At 45.6% G+C, this 20,900-nt stretch overlaps 1 pseudogene; it reads right to left on the bottom strand.

The window, feature by feature from the left end:
- Positions 1 to 1,399: 1,399 nt before the first annotated feature.
- On the bottom strand, positions 1,400 to 10,086 carry LOC106734691 (non-histone chromosomal protein HMG-14 pseudogene; annotated as a pseudogene).
- Between the last annotated feature and the right edge of the window lie 10,814 nt (positions 10,087 to 20,900).

Raw genomic sequence — 20,900 nt, 5'->3', positions numbered from 1 at the left:
ATGGGGGAAAAGGAGTAAACGCTTTCCGAAGCCTTTTTTTTGTTTGTTTTAAAGAATTATTTGGGCTGGCAGGTGGTGTGGTGGTTAAGGGTGCTGGACTCTCACATGGCTGACCATAGTTCATGTGCAAGCTTACCTGGGAGGTTTACACGCTCGCTCTCTCTCTCTCTCTCTATCTCTCTCTCTCCCCCTTGCCCCCTCTCTGGTCAAATTAAAATAGAGAAAATCAAATAAATAAATAAGTGAAATGAAATAATTCTTTAAAACAATTTTTAAAAAATAATTCTTTATAGGGACCAGCAGTTGGTGTGATGGTTATGTCGCTGAACTCCCATGTAGTCAACCGCATTTCAAATCCTGGACCCGCTGGCTTAAACTCATGCCAGGCGCATGTGCATGCATGTCCAAGATCCCGAGAGGAGAATGGAGAAGAAGGGATTGCGGCGTGGCCATCCCCCCGGGGGGTGATTTCTCGCTTTCTGTCTCTATGTCTCTCTGGAGGGCGCATGCACTCTATAGCAAAAACCTCTCCCAAAAAAAGTTACTTATTTATTAAACTCCATTTGTTACTGTTATTTTGAATTTATGAAAATTCAACTTTATACCAGGGCTTAAACCACGTGCTTTAAGACATTATTTTGTAATTGAGATTTATTGGCTGTGTCGAGGATCAGTACAAACATTTCGGTTTGTACCCAATTCTTAATATACATACCAAAAATTTTAAAGGCCAAGTGTCATGATTCCTTTTAAGTTATTCCAGTGACATTCCAGCTTCAAATTTGTAGGCAAATTTTCCTTAAGAGGATATCAAGAACCACTGTCTTCACATGTTGAAAGCTGTTACGTAAGTCCCACCAAATCACAATTTAGTATCATGCACACTACATACTTCAAATTTCCAATCTTTCACAGCACATTAAGAAGATGATTAGGAAAACTGGACCACCACGACCAGAGATGTTACAGAGTGCACACAATTCTGACAGGGAGAGCGACAGAGTGGTTTTCTTTAGGAAACAGTGCTACTAAAAAACAATAAAGTAACTTAAAATATTCAAGACACATTAAATGCATGACTGTGACTCCAAACTGCCATTTAGGATGCCTTGTATTTAGGACGTAAAATCTACCCGCCCGCCCCCACCTGTGGAATGTTAAGCTGACACGCAAGAGAGTCAAAGCTGCTCCAAGTCAATATCCCGCTATCTTTGGTTGTACTGAAAAATAAACAGCCAGTAAATGACTTTACCGCGTTAAAAAAAAGCATTTACACTTACAAAATGGGATGAAGTGGGATTCTCTCCTTCTTAAAAATGTTTCTAGAGCTACTAAAAAACACATTTACAAAATAGTTGGTAAAAATATTCTCTGGATTGAACAAGGGAGACAGGGGCCAATGGTAAGACATGGGACATGACATTACTCAGACCGGGCTTCTTTCTCACCTGCTTCCTCAGAGGGTGGATCTCCTCACTTTCAGTTTCTCCACTTTCTGCAGGTAAATCTTTAGTGTCTCCATTGGCCACGTCAGCCTGTTTCCCCCTTGCTCCCCTTTTCCCTTTTGTTTGCCCTCTTTTGTCTGCAGATGTATCCTTCCCTGCCGCCTTCTCTGGCGTCATCTCTGCTTTTGCAGGAGCAGGTTTAGCCTACAACCTCGCTGATCTCCCCTTGGGCTCTTCCTTGGCCGCCCCGTCAGCCGACCTTCCTCTTCATCTTCTCTGCGGAAAGGGCGTGTGCTGGGTGCCTACAGCCTTAGCGGAGTTGAGTGGATAGACCCCACCACTCCTTCCGCCAATGGCCGGGCGGTGGGCCTTTATTATCCTTTCCTAATTTGACCAGAGAGAGACAGAAAGGGAAAACAATAAAACAAGCCACCAGGTCTAGGACTCAAACCATGGTCAGCCATGTGGAATTCCGGCGCCTTCCATGTGCAATTCCATTGCACCTCCTTCAGTGTTTTCTCCATTCAATGGCAAATGCTTTTTAAAAAACCAACAGGGCAGGGTTGGCGGGTGGTGTAGTGGTTAATGATGCTAGACTCCCACATGTCTGCCTTGGTTCGAGTCCCTGGACTTGGTGCGTGCTTTGTCACTTTCTCTCACTCTCTCCGTCTCTCTCTGATCAAACTGGAAAATAATAATAATAAATAAAGTTAAATAAAAAAGAATTATTTAAAAAAAAAATGGCATGGTGGTGCCCACTATGGCAAAAAGCAATGGAGCCTGGAGGATTGCAGCGTAGAGTCCATCTCTCTCTCTTGGTCCATTTCTTTCTGGACAAATTAAAATAAGTAAATAAATAAATAAAGTTAAATAAAACAATTACTTGAAAAACAAACAAATAAATAAATAATCCATTCCCTTTAACCACCACACCATTTGCCAGCCCGAAGAGACAAGCACTTTTAACAGTCTTTTTTTAAAAGAAGTATTTTATTTAACTTCATTTATTTATTTACTTATTTTAATTTGACCAGAGAGGGACAGAGTAAGAGACAGAGAGAGAGGGAAAGTGAAAAAGCAAGCCACCAGGTCCAAGACTCAAACCGTGATCAGCCAAGTTGGAGTCCAGCGCCTTCAACCACCACACCAACCATCTGCTGGTCCCTAAATAAAGTAATTATTTAAAAAAAAAAAAAAAGAAAAGAAAAGAAAAGGAAGAAAGAAACAGGGGTCAGCAGTTGGCATAATGGGTACATTGCTGGACTCCCATGCAGGCGACCATGGTTCAAGTCCCAGACCCAGCAGCTTAAACCTCACGCCGGGTGCACGTGTGTGTGTGTGTGTGTGTGTGTGTGTGTGTGCGCGTGCCCTAGATCCCAAGAGGAGAATGCAGGAGAAGGGATTGTGGCCCGGCCATCCCCCCGGGGGGTGATTTCTCACTTTCTATCTCTATGTCTCTCTCTAGTGAGCTCACAAGCCTATAGCAAAAATCTCTCTCTAAAATAAAATAATAAAAGTACAATTTTACGTTAAGCCTACACTACTGAAACATGTCAGGTAAATCCAGGACAAACTACACCTTAGTTCATTATCACTGAAAACCAAGGAGAGAGAAACTTTATAACGCAGCCATAACCAAATGGACATTATCCACGATTACAGTCACAGAACCCTCACAAAAGAAAGTAGAAAAGTGAGGTGAAAAGGGAAAAAAATAATAACTACCAAACTAGAACCTATACCGAACAACAATATCCTCCAAATAACAAAGTTAGAGACAGACATTTCCAGAAAAAAACAAAGCAGACAATCACCAGCATAAGTTCTAAAAAAACCTTCTTCTTGGGGCTGGCAGGTGGCGTGGTGGCTGAGGCCCTGGACTCCCACATGGCTGACCACGGTTTAAGTCCTGGCCTGGTGGCTTGCTTTCTCACTTTCCCTCTGTCTCTCTCTGGTCAAATTTTAAAATAACAAATAATTTTTTAAAAATAATAATTAGAAAACAGATTTGGGCATCCAGGAGGGCCTGAAAAGCACATGGAAAACAGAAGAGCAGATGAGAAGAGAGCACTAAAATGCAGGGTGGTGACTCTCTAAATATGTCACCAAACCTGCCTACGCAGGCGAAAAAATGGATCTGTTTCTACTAAATAAATAAATACAAAAAAAAAGAAAATGCTATACCTCTACTAGAAAGCCTAAAATAGCTTTGTAGCTTTCTCGCTTTCTGTCCCATTTAAAATACGTTGAGGACCTTCAGCACTGCTTCCGATGCTGTGTGATCAGCTGCCTAGCTGGCTTTTACAGCATAGGTTCTCCTCCCGCTCTGCCCCTGCGCCGCCCACTCCTGCCAAAGCAGTCTTTGACGCCAAGCCAAGCACGAATCCTCCTCTTGGTGTCTTGCATCTGAAATGCCTTCTGTTTGAAACGCTGATGTCACAGCTACGCGGGCTAGCGCCTTCCTATGATTTAGTTTTGTTCAAATGTCACCTCTGCTGAGAAAGCAAACCTGACCACCCTATCTTAAATAATTCAACCCCCCCATCACCTTACCTTGCTACATTATTCTGTAAAGTGCTCCCTTGTCATTATTTGATATTAAATATTTGTTTATTTCTGTTGTATGAGTCTGCTAAAGTTGCCATAACAGAATACTACAGACAGGTGACTTAAACGACAGGATTTGTTTACTCGTGGTTTGGGAGAGTCGAAGTCTGCGAGCAAGGCCCTGGCCCGACTGCGACTGGGAGCAAGGCGCTGGCCCGACTGGTTCCCCTGAGACCTCTCTTCTTGACTGGGCAGCCAGCTGGCTCCTCCCTCCGTCCTCACAAGGCCTTTTTCTGAGTGCACGCATGCCTCGTGCCTTTTCTTCTCCTAAGGACACAGTTGTACTGGGTTAGGGCCCCACCCGTATGACCTCATTTAACCTCGATGACCTCTGTAAAAGGCTTATCTGCAAATACAGTCACATCTAAGGTACCAGGAATTTGGGCGTCAATAGGTGAATTTTAGGTGAGCACAATTCAGTCCACAATACTTTGCCCTCTGGGCCCCCCAGTGCTGTGTCTTTCTCACTTGTAAAATATACCCACCTCCATCCTAGCAGCCCCCAAAGTCTTAACTCATTCTAGAGTCAATCCAAATCCTAAATCTTATCTAGATATCATGGAAATCAAGTGTGAGGGACCAGCAGTTAGCGTAAGGGCTATGTCACTGGACTCCCACGTGGTCCACCGCGGTTCATGGCCCCGACGCAGTGGCTTAAAATTTACGTCGGGCGCATGTGTGTGCGTGCCCGAGATCCCGGGAGGAGAATGGAAGAGAAAGGATTACGGTGTGGCCATCCCCCCTGGGGGGTGATTTCCCACTTTCTGTCTCTGTCTCTGTCTCTGTCTTTCTGGCGAGCAAAAAAAAACTGAAAAAAAAAAAATTCAAGTGCAAGTGAGACTTAAGACACGATTCATCATGAGCCGAAACTCTTTCTGACTCTGAGCCTGGAACACCATTTAAGTTATGGGCTCCCAAGGTGTACTGAGGGGACGGACTTAGAACAGGCATTTCCATTCCCGAAGGGAGAGAGGAGAGAGAGGAGAGGAGTGCCTGGTCTGCCGAGCAAGTCCGCAGCTCTAGCAAGGCAAAGGCCATTAGTTTTTCCTTTTCTTTTCTTTTCAAAAAAAAAAAAAAAAAAAAAAATTGTGGCAATAAACGTATAATAGGGAACCAGCAGTTAGAGTAATGGCTATGTCGCTGGACTCCCACGTAGTCGACCGCAGTTCGCATCCCGGACCCGGTGGCGTAAAACTCACAGCAGGCGCATGTGTGTGCGTGCCCAAGATCCCGAGAGGAGAATGGAGGAGAAGGGATTGCGGTGTGGCCATCCCCCTGGGGGGTGATTTCTCACTTTCTGTCTCTATGTCTCTCTCTGTCTGTCTGGCGAGCGCACGCGCCCTATAGCAAAAACCTCTCCAATAAATAAATAAATAAATAAATAAATAAATAAACGTATAACACAGGGCCAGCCTCATCATAGCCTAGTGGCTAAGGGAACCAGATCCCACGTGGCCGACCGTTGTTTGAAGTCCAGCCTCGGCAGCTTGGAAAACACAGCGGGCATGTGTGCGCGATTGCCCTGAGTCCCGACAGGATGCAGACACGGAGCGGAAGGGATTGTGGTGTGACCATGCCCCCCTGGGAGATGCAGACACGGAGCGGAAGGGATTGTGGTGTGACCATGCCCCCCTGGGAGATGCAGACACAGAGCAGAAGGGACTGGGGTGTGACCATGCCCCCCTGGGAGATGCTTCTCCCTGTCCCTCTCTTGCTATCTTTTCAGCCTTTCTCAAGCGAGCTCATGTACCCTACGGCAAAACCTTAAAAAAAAAAAAAAGTAAGCTCTATGAAGGGAGAGACTATCTTAGTGACATCTGTATAGCGTGTACTTTGCACTGTGCCGAGCATAAAGTGGGTAGCAGGTATTTAATAATAATTGATGACAAATGCATAAATAGCACTAGCAGGTGGTGTGGCGATTAAGGCACTGGACTCCCACATGGCTGACTGCGGTCTGAGTCCTGGACTTGGAAGCTTGCTTTCTCACTTTCCTTTCTTTCTGGTAAGTGTGTGTGCCATATAGCAAATTTAAAAATAGTAATAATTACAAATGAAATTAATTTAAAATGTTAGAAGAAAGTTTCAATGCATAAATAACTGACTAAATGGGGCCAGCAGGTGATGTCGTAGCTAGGTGGCTGGCTCTCACGTGGCTGACTGTCTATGTGTGTGTATGCCCCAAATCCCGAGAGGACTGGATGGCAGAGAAAGGGTCTTGGTGTGGCCATCCCCCTGGGATGTGATTCTTCACTTTCTCTTTTGCACATCATCTATGGCAAGAGCATGCCACAGTTGCTTTATCTTTTTAAGAATTATTTTATTTAACTTTATTTAGCCATTTATTTATTTATTTTAACTTGACCAGAGAGGGATAGAGTGAGAGAGAGGGAGGGAGAGAAAGTGAAAAAGCAAGCCGCCAGGTACAGGACTCAAACCGCAGTCAGCCATGTGGGAGTCCAGCACCCTTAACCACCATGCCACCTGCCAGCCCCATGCCACAGTTCTAACAAAACTAAAATACTAAAAATAACTAATTAGGGACTAGCAGTCAGTGTAATGGCTGTGTCGGTGTACTACCCTGTAGTCGATCTACCGCGGTTCGTGTCCTGGTCCCAGTGACTTATACTCACACCGAGTGCGTGTCTGTGCCTGCCCAGGATCCAGAGAGGAGAATGGAGGAGAAGGGATTGCGGTGTGGCCATCCCTCCTGGGGGGTGATTTCTCGCTTTCTGTCTCTCTGTCTCTCTGGCGAGCACACGCCCTATAGCAAAAATCTCTCAAAAAAAAAAAAAAACTGACTAAATGAATGAATGTTTGCTAGAGCTATGAAGTTTGTCAGATTTTTTTTTTCACTTGCGTTATATAAGTTAATTTCTTTTTCACTTGCCAGAGGGCACATATGCTCACCAGAGAGAGATGCAAAGAGATGAAGAGCAAGAGAGAGAAAGCACCTCCAACTGGTCATGGCCATGCCACAGTCACCTCTCCTCCTCCTCTTCACCCACCAGGACTTTGGGCACACATGCTCACGTACGCAGCATGTTCCCCAAGCTGTGGGGTCAGGGCTCCACTCACGAGGTTCACCTGTGTGGGATCTGGCTGCCCAAATCACCTGGCCATGATCTGGCCTATGCGATTTCATTGTGATTGTTCCAGTAATTCTGGAAATGGGCATCAATTTTCCAGTAATTCTGTGAAATGGGTATTGTGACCTCCAATCGAAGTACTGAGGTTGACTGGGCCAGCAGATGGCCTAGTGGTTACGGAGCGGTTACGTATTGGACTACGATTGTGGTTCGAGTCTCGGACCGGAGGCTTGAAAGTCACACTGGGCACATGTGTGTGCATGCCCAAGATCCCCGGAGGAGAATGGAGGAAAGGGATTATGAGGTGGCCATCTCCCCTAGGGCTGTGGGCACTTGCTGTCTCTCTAGCAAGTGCCCACACCCTAAGGCAAAAGCCTTAAAAAAAAGAAAAGAAAAATCGAGGCTGGCAGGTAACGTGGTGGTTAAGGGTGCTAGACTCCCACATGGCAGACTGTGGTTCAAGTCCTAGACGTGGCGGCTTGCTTTCTCATTTTTCCTCTTTCTCTCTCACTCTCATTCTCTCTGATCAAATTAAAATAAATAAGTAAATAAAGTTAAATAAAATGATTTTTTAAAAAAAAAAACTTACAAAAATACCAAAATTGAGGTATGGAAAAATTAAATGACTCATTCAGATGTCTCAACTGTAGTTCACGGTCCAGAGCTGGGCCTCTGATTTTGCTCTTCCGCCTTCCAGCGCTTTGCTTCATCAGCTACAGTAAATTGTAAACACCACCTTCACTTCTTACTCTTCCGAGCCTTGACGGCAAGAGGAAGCAGCTAGAGCAATCGCAGAGCCTCAGATGTCTCATGCACCCCTTGCATCCTGCTGGGTGCTAAACGCCTATACAGTGAGTAAGGAGAACAGCGGGCCAACCCCGCCCAAGGTAGCGGGCAGCTGAGAGCAGTACCAGGGGGTGTCAAAGCGGCGGCTTCCGTTTTAGGGCGGAGCTCGTTTCAGGGAAGCACCGAGATGCCCTGCAAGGAGGGACAGTCACCTTGTCTCTAGTTCCCGAAGCACACCAATTCTGAAAGCACAGAACAGTCTAAATATAAACCCGAAGATGCTTCTCCGCTGCTCGGTTTTCCGAATGAGTCTGGGCTGTTGGGGTGGGGCGGGCAGAGCGCGGCTGCCCTGCGGGCACGTATTGTACAAGGCGGGGGCTCTGCCCTGGAGTTATGACAGAGGCTCGCTTCCTCCTCTCTGTAACCGGTCCTTCCTTTTCCTCGGGTTTTCCCCTGGCAACCTACAATGACCTGCTTATCTGCCTAGATGTTGTCTAGGGCTATTCTGACATATTGATTTTTTTGATTCACAGAGGGCATGTGTGTTCACCAGAGAAAAAGACAGGGAGAGAGGGAGAAAGCACCCCACAGAGGGGCGTGATCATGCCAAAGCCTCTCCATCTCTCCATGCTGTCCGGATTTAGGCCACGCATTCACATGTGCCAGGCATGGTCTTCAAGTCACCAGGGCGGGATTTGAACAGCGGTGAGGCAGTGGGACTTGGGCTCCTTAACCACTAGACCATGAGGCTGTGCTTGACATTACGATTATTAACAATAAGTGTAGTGTACATGATGCTCTTGTAAGGTAGACTCAATCTTTTTTAGTTTATTTATTTATTGACTTTTAAAGAATTATTTATTTTATTTTATTTATTATTAGTATTTAATTTGACCAAAGAGAGACAGAGAGAAAGAGAAAAAGGGAAAGTGAGGAAGCAAGCCACCTGGTCAGGGACGTGATCCGCGGTCAGCCATGTGGGAGTTCAGCACCAAAGCCACCCGGTCTGGGACTCAATCCGCGGTCAGCCATGTGGGAGTTCAGCACCTTAACCACCGTGCCACCTGCCAGCCCCTATTTATTAATTTTTAATTGCCATGAGAGCATTTATTTGCCAAAAAGAGACTGGGGGAGAAAGAGAGAAACCATCCTCAGTAGGTTGCCGTAGCACCCGCTCCAACCTCCTCCATTTCTCTATCCTGTGAGGACCCTGGGCACACACGCACGTAGACCCAGTATGCTTTCCAGGCCACCAGACAGGACTCGAACTGTTGGCCATGTGACATCTGGCTCCTGATGCACTGTGCCTGCCCACTGTGCTACAGGGCCAGTCCTCTACTTTATCTCTGTTTTGTCTTTCTTTAAATAATTACTTATTTAATTTATTTATCATTATTATTATTTTTAAATTTGCTGCAGGACACACACACTCACCAAAGAGATGCATGGAGAAGGGGAGTGAGTGAGAACACAAGCCACCAGGTTCGGGATTCAAACTGCCATCAGCCCTGTGGGAATCTAGCGCCTGAACCACCACTGCGCTTGCTGGTCTCTCCACTTCATCTTTTTAGGTCATACATTGTAACTAGAATTTAGCTTTAAAATGTCAAGTAGGGAGCTTGGCTGTTCCATTAGACAGAACTTCAGAGACAGATGGTTTGAAGGAAGCAAAGGCTGATTAAGCTTTACATTTTCCCAATTAAAAATAAAGGTTCGGGACCAGCAGTTGGCGTATTGGCTATGTCGCTGAAATCTCATGTAGTTGACCGCGGTTCACCTCCCGGACCCGGTGACTTAATTAAATTCACGCCAGGCATGTGTGTGTGTGTGTGTGTGCCCAGGATCCTGAGAGGAGAATGGTGGAGAAGGGACTGCAGTGTAGCCATCCCCCCTGGGGAGTGATTTCTCTCTTTCTGTCTCTCTGTCTCTCTGTCTTTCTGGCAAGTGCACGCACCCTACCCATAAACAACCCCCCCCCCCCAAATAAATAAATAAAAGTTCAAGGGTGTTCATATATTTGTGATTTTTGTTTTTTTCGGTAGAGGTTTTTGCCTTAGGGCACATGCGATCGCTGAAGAGAGGGAGACAGAGACAGTGAGAGGGAAAGTAAGAAATAACCCCCCGGGGGGACAGCCAAACCACAGTACCTGCTCCGCCATTCTCCTCCTGGGATCTTGGGCATGCACACACACTCACTCGGCATGAGCTTCAAGCCACCGGGTCTGGGACTCGAACCGCGCGATCAGCCATGTGGGAGTCCAGCAACATAAGTGCTATGCCATCTGCTGGTCCCATATTTGCGATTTTTAAGTATACTCGTGAACATCAAGAAATAATGGTTGGAAAATAAAGAAAACTGGACCATCCCAGTAAGGGTATATACTCCATACATGCATATTTCTTAAGGGACTTACTTATCCGAGAGACTTAAAAATTTCTGAGACTTACATAAATCATTCCCTTTCTATACTCGTGTTTTATAATTAGCTTATAACTTATTTAAATATTCAACAGTCCTGGGGCCAGCAGGTGGTGACATGGTGGTTAAGGTGCTGGACTCCCACATGGTCGATTGTGGTTTGAGCCTCAGCCCTGGCAGTTTGAAAATCACGCCAGGTGCGTGTGCATTTGTGTCTAAACTCCTAAGAAGAGAATTGAACAGAAGAGATGGTGGCATGGCCATCTGCCCTAGGGAGTGATTTGTCACTTTTCTGCTCTATCTCCAGCAAACACATGCCCTATGGCAAAAACCTAAAAAATAAATAAATCAATCAAAATTTTAAAATAAATAAATAAATATTCAACAATCCTGGGACCAGCAGTTAGCGTAATGGCTATGTCATTGGACTCCCATGTAGTTGACCATGGTTCAAGTCCTGGACCCGGTAGCTTAAACTCACGCTGGATGCATGTGCGTGCGTGCCCAAGATCCCGAGAGGAGAGTGGAGGAGAAGGGATTGTGGCGTGGCCATCCCCCCTGGGGGGTGATTTCTCGCTTTCTGTCTCTCTGTCTCTCTCTGTCTTTTTGGCAAGCACAAAGCAAAAGCCTCTCCCCTCCAAAAAAAAAAAAAATCAACAATCCTAATATACGTTGGACATGTTTTATTTATCTATTAAACGGTTTCTGATCATTTATTTATTAGGCACTCTAGATAAAGAGATAGGTAAAATAAACTCTCTACCTTAAAAGTCCTCATATTGGGGTCAGCAAGTGGTGTGAAGATTAAAGTGGCAAGATTCCACATGGCTGGCTGTGTGGTTCAAGTCCCAGATCCAGCAGATTGAAAAACACACTAGGTGTCTGTGTGTGCAATTCAAGTCCCAGCCCAGCAGTTTGAAAAACATGATGAAGATGTGGGGGGATCAGCAGATGGTGTAATGAGTACATCACTGGACTCGTACATGGTCAACCATGGTTCAAGTCCCGGACCCGGTGGCTTCAAAACTCACAGAGGTGCATTGTGCGTGTGTGCCCAAAATCTCAAGCAGAAAAGGGATTGTGACATGGCCGTCCCCACTGAGGGTGATTTCTTGCTTTCTGTCTCTCTTTTTCTGTCTCTCCAGCGAGTGCACACGCCCTATAGCAAAAATAATCTCTCTTTAAAAGAGAGAATGCACATATGTGTGCATGCCCCAAATTCTTTGTTTTTCTTTTTTATTATTATTTATTTTCTGAAACTTTTTAAAATTAATTAATTAATTTGCATTCATTCCCTAAGCACATCATAGCATACAAAATATGATTTCTGAGAGGAGAATGGAGGAAAAGGGATTTCAGGGTGGCCACTCGGCCAGGGTGTGCTATCTCACTGTCTTTTTCCAGCGAGCACATGCACCCTATAGAAAACAAAACAAAACAAAACAAACAAACAAAAACTGAACCAGAGTAGTGGGAGAGGAGAAACTGAAGCAGTGTAAAATAGTTTTGTCTGGGGCCAGCAGGTGGCTTGGTGGTTAAGGTGTTGGACTCCCACATGGCCGACTGCAGTTCCAGTCCCAGACCTGGTGGCTTGTTTTCTCATGTTCCCTCTCTCTGTCTCTCTCTGGTTAAATTAAAAAGTAATAATAGGGGCTGGCAGGTGGCATGGTGATTGAGGGCTAGACTGCCACATGGCCAACGTGGTTTCGAGTCCTGGACCTGGCAGCTCGCTTTCTCACTTTCTCTGTCTCACTCTCACTCTGTCCCTCTCTGATCAAAATAAAAAATAAATGAATGAATAAAGTAAAATACAGTTTAAAAAGTAACAATAACAAATAGAATAAAATGAATAAATAATTCTTTTTTAAAAAAAGAAAATCAGTGTCCAAACTGAGATTCCTGCAAATATGTAATACACATTGTATTGTGAACGCTAGTACAAAAAAGGTAAAATATCTCTTTTTTTTTTTTTTTGAGAGGTTTTTTGCTATAGGGCGCTTGCGCTCGCCAGACAGACAGAGAGAGACAGAGAGATAGAAAGCAGGAAATCACCCCCCAGGGGGGATGGCCACGCCACAATCCCTTCTCCTCCATTCTCCTCTTGGGATCTTGGGCACGCACGCACACGCGCCCAGCGTGAGTTTAAGCCACCGGGTCCGGGATTCGAACCGCGGTCGACTACGTGGGAGTCCAGCGACATAGCCATTACGCTAACTGCTGGTCCCAAATATCTCTTTTTTAGAGAGGTTTTTGTTGTAGGGCACGTGCGCACGCCAGAAAGACAGAGAGACAGAAAACGAGAAATCATCCCCCCGGGGGGGTGGCCACGCCACAATCCCTTCTCCTCCATTCTCCTCTTGGGATCTTGGGCACGCACGCACACGCGCCCAGCGTGAGTTTAAGCCACCGGGTCCGGGATTCGAACCGCGGTCGACTACGTGGGAGTCCAGCGACATAGCCATTATGCTAACTGCTGGTCCCAAAAAAGGTAAAATACCTCAATGATTTTTTAAAAATATTGATTACATGTTGAAATGAGAATTTGGGGTATATTAGGTTAAATAAAATATATTAAAACTAACCCATTTTAAAATTCTTTTACTGTGGCTTCTGGAAAATGTTTAATTTCCTAAGTGGCTCACATTATATTTATATTGGATGGTGCTCATTTGAACTTTTTTGTTCAATAGTCACTGGAGACGTTTGAGTAAAAACTGAATGATGGGAACCAGCAGTTAGCGTAATGGCTATGTCGCTGGACTCCCACGTAGTCGACCGCGGTTCGTGTCCCGGACCCGGTGGCTTAAAACTCACGCCGGGCGCGTGTGCGTGCGTGCCCAAGATCCCGAGAGGAGAATGGAGGAGAAGGGATTGCGGCGTGACCATCCCCCCTGGGGGGTGATTTCTCGCTTTCTGTCTCTATGTCTCTGTCTGTCTGGCGAGCGCATGCGCCCTACAGTGAAAATCTCCAAAAAAAAAAAAACTGAATGATTACAGTTTTGATTTAGGGTAATTCTCTAGCACTAGTGTGGGATGCATTAATTTTTGAAGAAGAGTTTGGAGGAGGGAGGATCTTCTTAGCAAGTGACAGGGCGTGGGAACTGGGATTCGGTCCTTCAGGATCAATGGGAGTGATGAGTAGTTGAAAGCCAGTTTAGACAGGAAAATCAACATTTCTCAGATTGCTTTCTGTCTTCACCCTGAGGACTTATTTTCTACAGTGTTTTCAGAGTCAAAGCAAACTCTACCTATACCTCTCCTGATGAAGGAAACTTAAAGGAAAAACATACTTTAACACAATTTTGATGACTATCACAGAAGCAAGCAGACTAGAATTAATTTGGGCCACCTTTAGAGTGGGCGCTAGCTTTTGTTCTTGCTAGTGGGTGCAAGTTCTTATCAGCTAGAAACAGAGAGAAGAGAGAAAGGAGGGGGAAGAAAGCTCTCCTTGGGGACATGGTCATGCCACGACACCACAGTCCCTTCTCCTTCATCTCCCTCCTGTCAAGGTTGCGGCCACACACGTGCACACACCCACAGTGTCTCCCAAGTTGCTGAGTCCAGAATTCAAACCAAGCAGTTGGCCCTATGGGATCCGACTGCCTTAACCACCAGGCGACAGAACCGGCCTGCGACGGCTTTTCGCGTGTGTGCTTTGAAATGCCGTTCTTTACTCAGTGGTTCAAGTCCTGTACTCCCAGAGTGTTCAGCCTGACTTGCTTGTCTTTCCCTGGTTACCACTCTAGTGAACGTCTTCCCGACAAGGCAGCCGTAAACCAGGGTTGACATTTACATTCTGCAGGGATCTGCCCTGGAATAAAGAGACCGCGGACCAACACTGTGCTCATCCCCTTGCTTCTGAGCAGCCCTTAAACTCTGAGTGTGAATTTCGTAACACGCCTTCCCATCCTATTGCGTTTTGAAATTTACGCATCGCATTTCCTCCTCCTGTTTTCGGTAAAGATAGAAGCAGCTCTCACCAGGGATCGAGTGACAGGAGCTATGCATCGAGGTATGAGGTATGCATCGTAGGGCACCCTGCCATGCTGGCCTGGCCTAGCTCCTTCCTCCCTCCTGCGCCACAGCCAGAGCCCTGTGGGAGGACTGAGCAGGGCTTGGAATGTAGTGCGGCCTCCTCCCCTCGTCAGCGGAACGCTCTCCCCAAAACACATGGATAAGCAGTTTCTGGCACCAGCGGAAGACATGGCCATTACATTGCTGGACTCTCACATGGACGACCTTGGTTCTAGTCCTGGACCCGGCGGCTTGAAACTCACATCAGGTGTGTGCACATGTATGCCCAGGTTCCCAGGAGGAGAGTGGAGAAGAAAAGATTGTGGCATGGCCTCTCCTGGGGATGATTTCTCACGTTCCCTCTCACTGTCTCTGTCTCTGTCTCTCTCAGGTGAGTCCATGCTCCCTAAGGCAAAAACCTCTGAAAAAGAAAACAAAACAAACAAAAAAGCAGTTTCTCTTTGTTTTGTTCTGTTTGAAGACAGAGTCTCCCTTTGTCGCAGTTCTCCTGCCTCAGCCTCTCACCTGGGACCACAGGTTAATGCCACCATACCACGCTCCTTTCAGACAGGGTCTGCCATGGTGCCCAAGTCAGCCTGGAGCTCCTGATCCTCCTGGCTGAGTCTTCCAGAGTCACTGGGATTACAGGTGCTTGCCACGACACCCAGCCTTGGCACTGGCCTGGGAGTCAAACTCTGGCCTTCCATGTGGTCTCAGCTTGTGGAACGCAGAGTCTTAGCTGGGCCCACCACCTGCCACCAAGGCTAGGTCAACAAACAAGTATCTTGAGAAACTATTATCTATTGAGGACTATCTAATGTGGACATTTCTGTTGCCGCGGGGATCAAGGACAGCACTCAGCTGGTTTCTGAATGACAGGAGCCTGTTTGGTCCCATTTGCTCAGGGAGCGTTGTCTCAAAATGTTCAGCACACTCACAGATTTTTAATATTCACTCGACTTCCACTTGTAACCTTTAAAAAACTGTATGTCACTAGAAGCAGAACCCTCACTGACGGTCACCTCCAGCCAGTTTTTGTTGTTGTTGTGTTTTAGTTTTTGCTATAGGGCACGTGCATTCTCCAGAGAGACCAAGAGAGACAGAGGGAAAGTATGAAATCACTCTTCAAGGGAGGAGGGAGGGCTGGCATGCCACAGTCACTTCTCTAGTCTCTTCTTGGGATTTTGGGCAAGTAAGCACATGCACCTGGCATATTTTCCAAGCCACGAACCGGGTCTGAGACTCAAACCTCACACTTGGCCATCTGGGATCACGCCACTTAGCTGGCCCTAGGTTAGCATTTTTTCCTAAGAATTATTTATTCAATTTTATTTATTCAATTATTTATTCAAAAGTATTTATTCAATTTTATTTATTACTCAATTTTATTTTTTATTTTGACCAGGAGAAAGAGGGAAAGTGTGAAAGCAAGCTACCGGGTCCAGGACTCGAACCATGATCAGCCATGTGGGAGTCCCAAGGCCTCAACTGCCAAACCATCTACCAGCTCCCTAGTTTAGCATTTTTTTTAATTATCTTACTTAATTTTATTTATTTACTTATTTTAATTTAACCAGAGAGGGACAGAGTGAAAGAAAGAGTGGGGGGAATGAGAAAGCAAGCCACCAGGTCCAGGGCTCAAACCACAGTTGGCCATGTAGGAGTCCAGCACCGTTAACCACCACGCCACCTGCCGGCCCCTAGTTTAGCATTTTTAAAGATAATTTTCTCAGATTGAGTTTAGTCAGAAAACAGATCTCAGATCTCTCTTCTTTTCTTTCTCCCTTTTTTCTTACCAAGGGAAAAATAATCTACTTGTTACAAGTCATCTTTCATGACCTTCATTGTTATCTTTTTTTCTTAACAATTTTTCACAAATTATTAGGGGACAGGTGTAATCCTGGCCATACTCATTTATTGGGTTGTCAGAAAAGTCATGACATATTTTTTCTTCATTTTTCCTATGCAAAAATGTGTCATGACTTTTCCAACAACCCAATATTTGCTCAATAAATGTTGGGCAAATATTACTGAGGCAAATACTGTTTGCATTGCTTTGTAGTCTGCTCTAATAACTACGAAGGGAGTACCTCAGACTCCCTTTTTACTTTGGTGCCATTTGCTCTTGCAAAACATTTTAAAAGATAATTTTCTAAGGCTAGGACAAGAGAGAAAGAAAAAAACACAGTGATTTAGAACCAAGAATGACATCATGAGACAAATAGTAACTGTCAAGATAAAGAATGGAGAAGTGTTCAGGAGAAAGGAGGGGATACCATAGCCTTCCTGGTACGAACTGCAAGGGAGGGGTGAAGGAAGTCTCTCTCCCCTTGGGACCAGCAGGTGGCGTGGTGGTGAAAGGCATTGGATTTCCACATGGCTGACGGCGGTTTGAGTCCTGGACTTTCCTTTTCTCTCTCTCTGGTCAAATTAACACTAATAGTAACAATTGGGGGCCAGCAGGTGGCGTGGTGGTTATGGGCACTGGATTCCCACATGGCCGACTCTGGTTTGAGGCCCAGACCTGGTGTCTTGCTTTCTGCCTCTCCCTTTCTCTCTCTGTCTCTCTCTCTGTCTCTCTCTGGTCAAATTGAAAAATAATAACAAATGGAATTAAATAAATAATTAATTTTTAAAAAATTGGAACCAGCAGTTGGCGTAATGGCCATGTCGCTGGACTCCCATGTAGTCGACCGTGGTCCGAGTTCCAAACCCGGTGGCTTGAACTCATGCCGGGCGTGTGTGCGTGCATGCCCCAGATCCCGAGAGGAGAATGGAGGAAGGGAGACTGCGGCATGACCATCACCCCTGGGGGGTGATTTCTCGCTTTCTGTCTCTCTGTCTCTCTCTGTCTGGTGAGTGCACGTGCCCTAGCCAAAAACTCTCCAAAATATAATAATAATAATAACAACTGGAATGAAATAAACAAATACATTTTTAAAGAAATAAAAAAATAAGTTTCCCTCCCCTCTCCCAGGTTCTGCCGAAAATTACCGACAATAGATTAAAAAGAAAGCAGGTGAGCCAGCTGGTAGATTGGTGATTTCATGAGCTGATCCCACAATGGCCAACTCCGTGGATTGAGTCTGGACCCAGTGGCTTGAGAAACACAACGGACACGGCGTGTGAGCACGTGTGCCCAAAATCCTGAGAGGGAAGAACTGGAGAACGGACTTCAGTGTGATCATCCTCTGCGGGGGGTCTTCTCACTTTCATTCTCTCTATTCAGCAAAGGCATGTACCCCCTAACAAAAACTTTAAAGAGAGAAGAGAAAAGGCATACAGTGTTTTAAAAGAATTATTGAGATTTATTATTGTTATTTTAAAATTTGTTTTAGAGCACAGGCACTCACCGGAAAGACACACAGGGAGAGAGAGAAGGAAACCGTAAAAGCAAGCCATCAGGTCCAGGAGTCAAACCGCCACCGACCATGTGGGTGTCCAGCACCTTAAGCAACATGCCATCTGCTGGCCCTGGCATACAGGGTTTTGGTTTTGGTTTTGGTTTGGTTTGGTTTTTGCCATAGGGCACATATACTCACTGGAGAGAGAGAGAGGGAGGGAAAGTGAGTACTCTCCTCCAAGGAGGATAGCCACACTGCAATCCCTTCTCCATTTTCCTCTCAGGATTTTGGACACATGCCTGGCATGACTTTCAAGCTGCCGGATCCAGGACCTGAACCATAAAGTCAGCCACGGGAGAGTCCAGCACCTTAACCCCCATGCCACCTGCTGCCCTCAGTACAGATTTTTTTTTTTAAGAACTATTTATTGGGGCCAGCAGGTGGCATGCGGGTTAAGGTGCTGGACTCCCACATGGCCAAGTTTTGAGTCCTGGACCTGGCAATTTCCTTTCACACCTTCTGTCTCTCTCTCTCCGTCTCTCTCTGGTCAAAATAAAAATAATGATGATGACGATAAACAAAATTGTTAAAGGAATTGTTTATTTAATTCCATTTATTTTATTTTTAAATTTGACCAGAGAGAGATAGAGAGAGAGAAAGGGAAAGGGAGAAAGCAAGCCGCCAGGTCTGGGACTTGAACCGTGGTTGGTCATGTGGGAATCTAGTGCCTTTAACTGCCATGCCACCCCCTCCACTCCCAGATTTGTTTTAATACACACATATGTACAAAGGAGACAGACAAAACATGAGAGCACTCCGAGAAGAGGCCAGATTAGGTATGGGCCAAATATTCTCGGAAAGAGGACGTGTGTGGGTGCAGGCCATCTCTGAGTACATGAGTTTGAGGGGAAAGAATGCTTAATATTCAGACAATGGGGACTAAATGACTTTCTTGGATGGGCGTGGGAGACTGGTTCTTGGACAGCATGGGAGACAGACGTGACAGATGACAAACTCCGTGCAGGTGTGTTGACATTCCTCAGCCTTCTTTATTGATACGCTTTGTTAATGCCTCCGCGGGGAAGCTCCACCGTAATTGTCCTCTTTGGCTGGCCCACTCTACAGGCTGATAATGGACTGTCAGAGCAAAGCCCTTCCCTGGGAACACTTTAGGAGAGAACGAGAATTAAAGATGATTAAGAGGCAGGGGGCCAAAAAGGTCTGTTGAGAGACTTTGGTTGTGAGGCTGTTTTCTCCTCTTTCGCATATCAAAACGCTGGCCGTTGGGGTATCCGTTTCTAAGTTCCAGTAAGACCTGAATTGTTAACTCATTTCAATTTAAAAGTTGAAGCTCTATGCAATATTTTTCGGTCGAACATGATTTTGTTGTTTTGGTAGGACTACATGTCACTTGAACTTGTAACTATAAAATATGGCACAAGTTCCTCTCAAAGACAGCACACGGGGGGGAAAAAAGCAAACTATCTTAATCATTGTTATATTGGTTACATGATGAAATGATAATATTTTGGATGCTTTCCATTAGGTGCAATAATCATTCAAATGAATTGTCCTTGTGTAAGATTTTTTTAATGTGGCTACTAAAGAATGTGATATTACACAAATGACTGGTATTCTGTTTTATCGAGGGCATATTCTTTTTTCCTTTGGCTGCTAACTTCAGTTGCTGTGGTAACTAAAGGGGCCTCTGGTTCTGTGTTTCCTGGAAGGCCAGGGTGAGCTGGGGGAGGGGAGGTGGGACTTGGAAGATTTTCTTGGGTGGAACTCAATTGGAGAATACCTTCAGCTAAGGTTTGTTTCAGGTCCGGCAGTGTCGATCTAAATTCTAAACCCTCAACCCAAACCCTAATGGAAGATGCATTTCTTGCAGCCCACCATCTAGAAAAATTTTATTTCCCAAGCTTTTTTTCTCCCCACCTCATCCCCTCTCCAGGCAGAAAGGGGTTGCTTGACTACAAATTAATGGGCATTAGGAATTCGACTGTTGATAGAACCCCTCCAGCAAAGTCTTGATAGTGATCTCGCACTTACCCAACTATGTAGCCACAAGCTAAATTGTCTCGTTTTGTTTACTGTCACACTGGAGCCACTCTTCTCTCTCCCTCCGTTGTCCCTGAGCTTCCTCAGTTCCCAGTTTTCTTATTTTTTCCTATTTATCGCTTCAATTTTCTTATATAGCTTAGTAATCAGAGATTGATCTCACATTTTTAAGAGATTCAGTCCATGGATAGTAATCCTTCTCACTTGTGTGAGAATCAGCGCCCGTGTCCTTTTTAAAATGTTAAGTTTTCTTTATTTAATTCTTGAGAGAGAAAGAGAGAGAGCGCGAGAGCACCTTGGCAGTGGTGCCCCGGCCAGCCCTGGATCGCGGGCACACGGGCACCCTGGTGCTCAGGGAAACCCTTCCCACGTCCAACAGCCTCGTAGGCTTCAGGTTTTACTGAGTGCCACCACCCTGCCCTCCTTGTCTGTTTTTTTAAATGAACGCAAGGAAGCACTATACATCTCTTGAGTGTTGGAACTTTTTGCCCTCGTCTGAGGACGGAAGAATTGGCAGCTTTTCGCAGAGTACCTGAAATACGGTCCCGTGCTCATGCGAATTCACTGGATTTGATATTTATTCGATTTCTAGGTGCCGTAAGTCTGAGACTAGGAGCAAAAGGTCGCAGAGCTCAGAAGTGGGGACAGTCAGTTGGGTGAATGCCTAGTTAGGGAATTCGGTTAGCACCCCATAGGCCGGTCTCTGCCGGCAACCCTGGAGGGCTGGTCGCCTCCTAAAAATTGAGGTTTTCTTCCTCCCAGCTGAGAGGACAAGTGAGCCCACACTGGCCAGCTCCTTCCCGGGCCTGTTTCAGTCTGTCCTTCCCCCTTTTAAGTGTGGAGACCAAACTTACGGTCAAAAGCAGCTGACGGATCACACTAAGTCTCCCACCTACACTCCTTAGCACGCCTTAGATCTGTGATGGGAGCCCCCTCTCGACCCTGCCTACTCTCCTCTTCTCGTAGGTTGATCAATCCTAGGGGAGATGAGAGCGCAAACAGTGTATATGCCCGCCCTCCAAGCTTTTCTGGTAGAATTTTATCTGAAACCAAGAGGCTTCCCTTAGAAAAGGGAAGCGGTAAGGATGAGCTTTAAAAAAAAAAGAAGAAGAAGAAGAAGAAGGGGGGGGGAGAA

This window comes from Tupaia chinensis, unplaced genomic scaffold, assembly GCF_000334495.1.
Source record: "Tupaia chinensis unplaced genomic scaffold, TupChi_1.0 Scaffold000183_1, whole genome shotgun sequence".
NCBI classification, from domain to species: domain Eukaryota; kingdom Metazoa; phylum Chordata; class Mammalia; order Scandentia; family Tupaiidae; genus Tupaia; species Tupaia belangeri.
The sequence above is the reverse complement of the archived record's forward strand: the minus strand, read 5'-3'. Positions and strand labels throughout refer to the sequence as shown.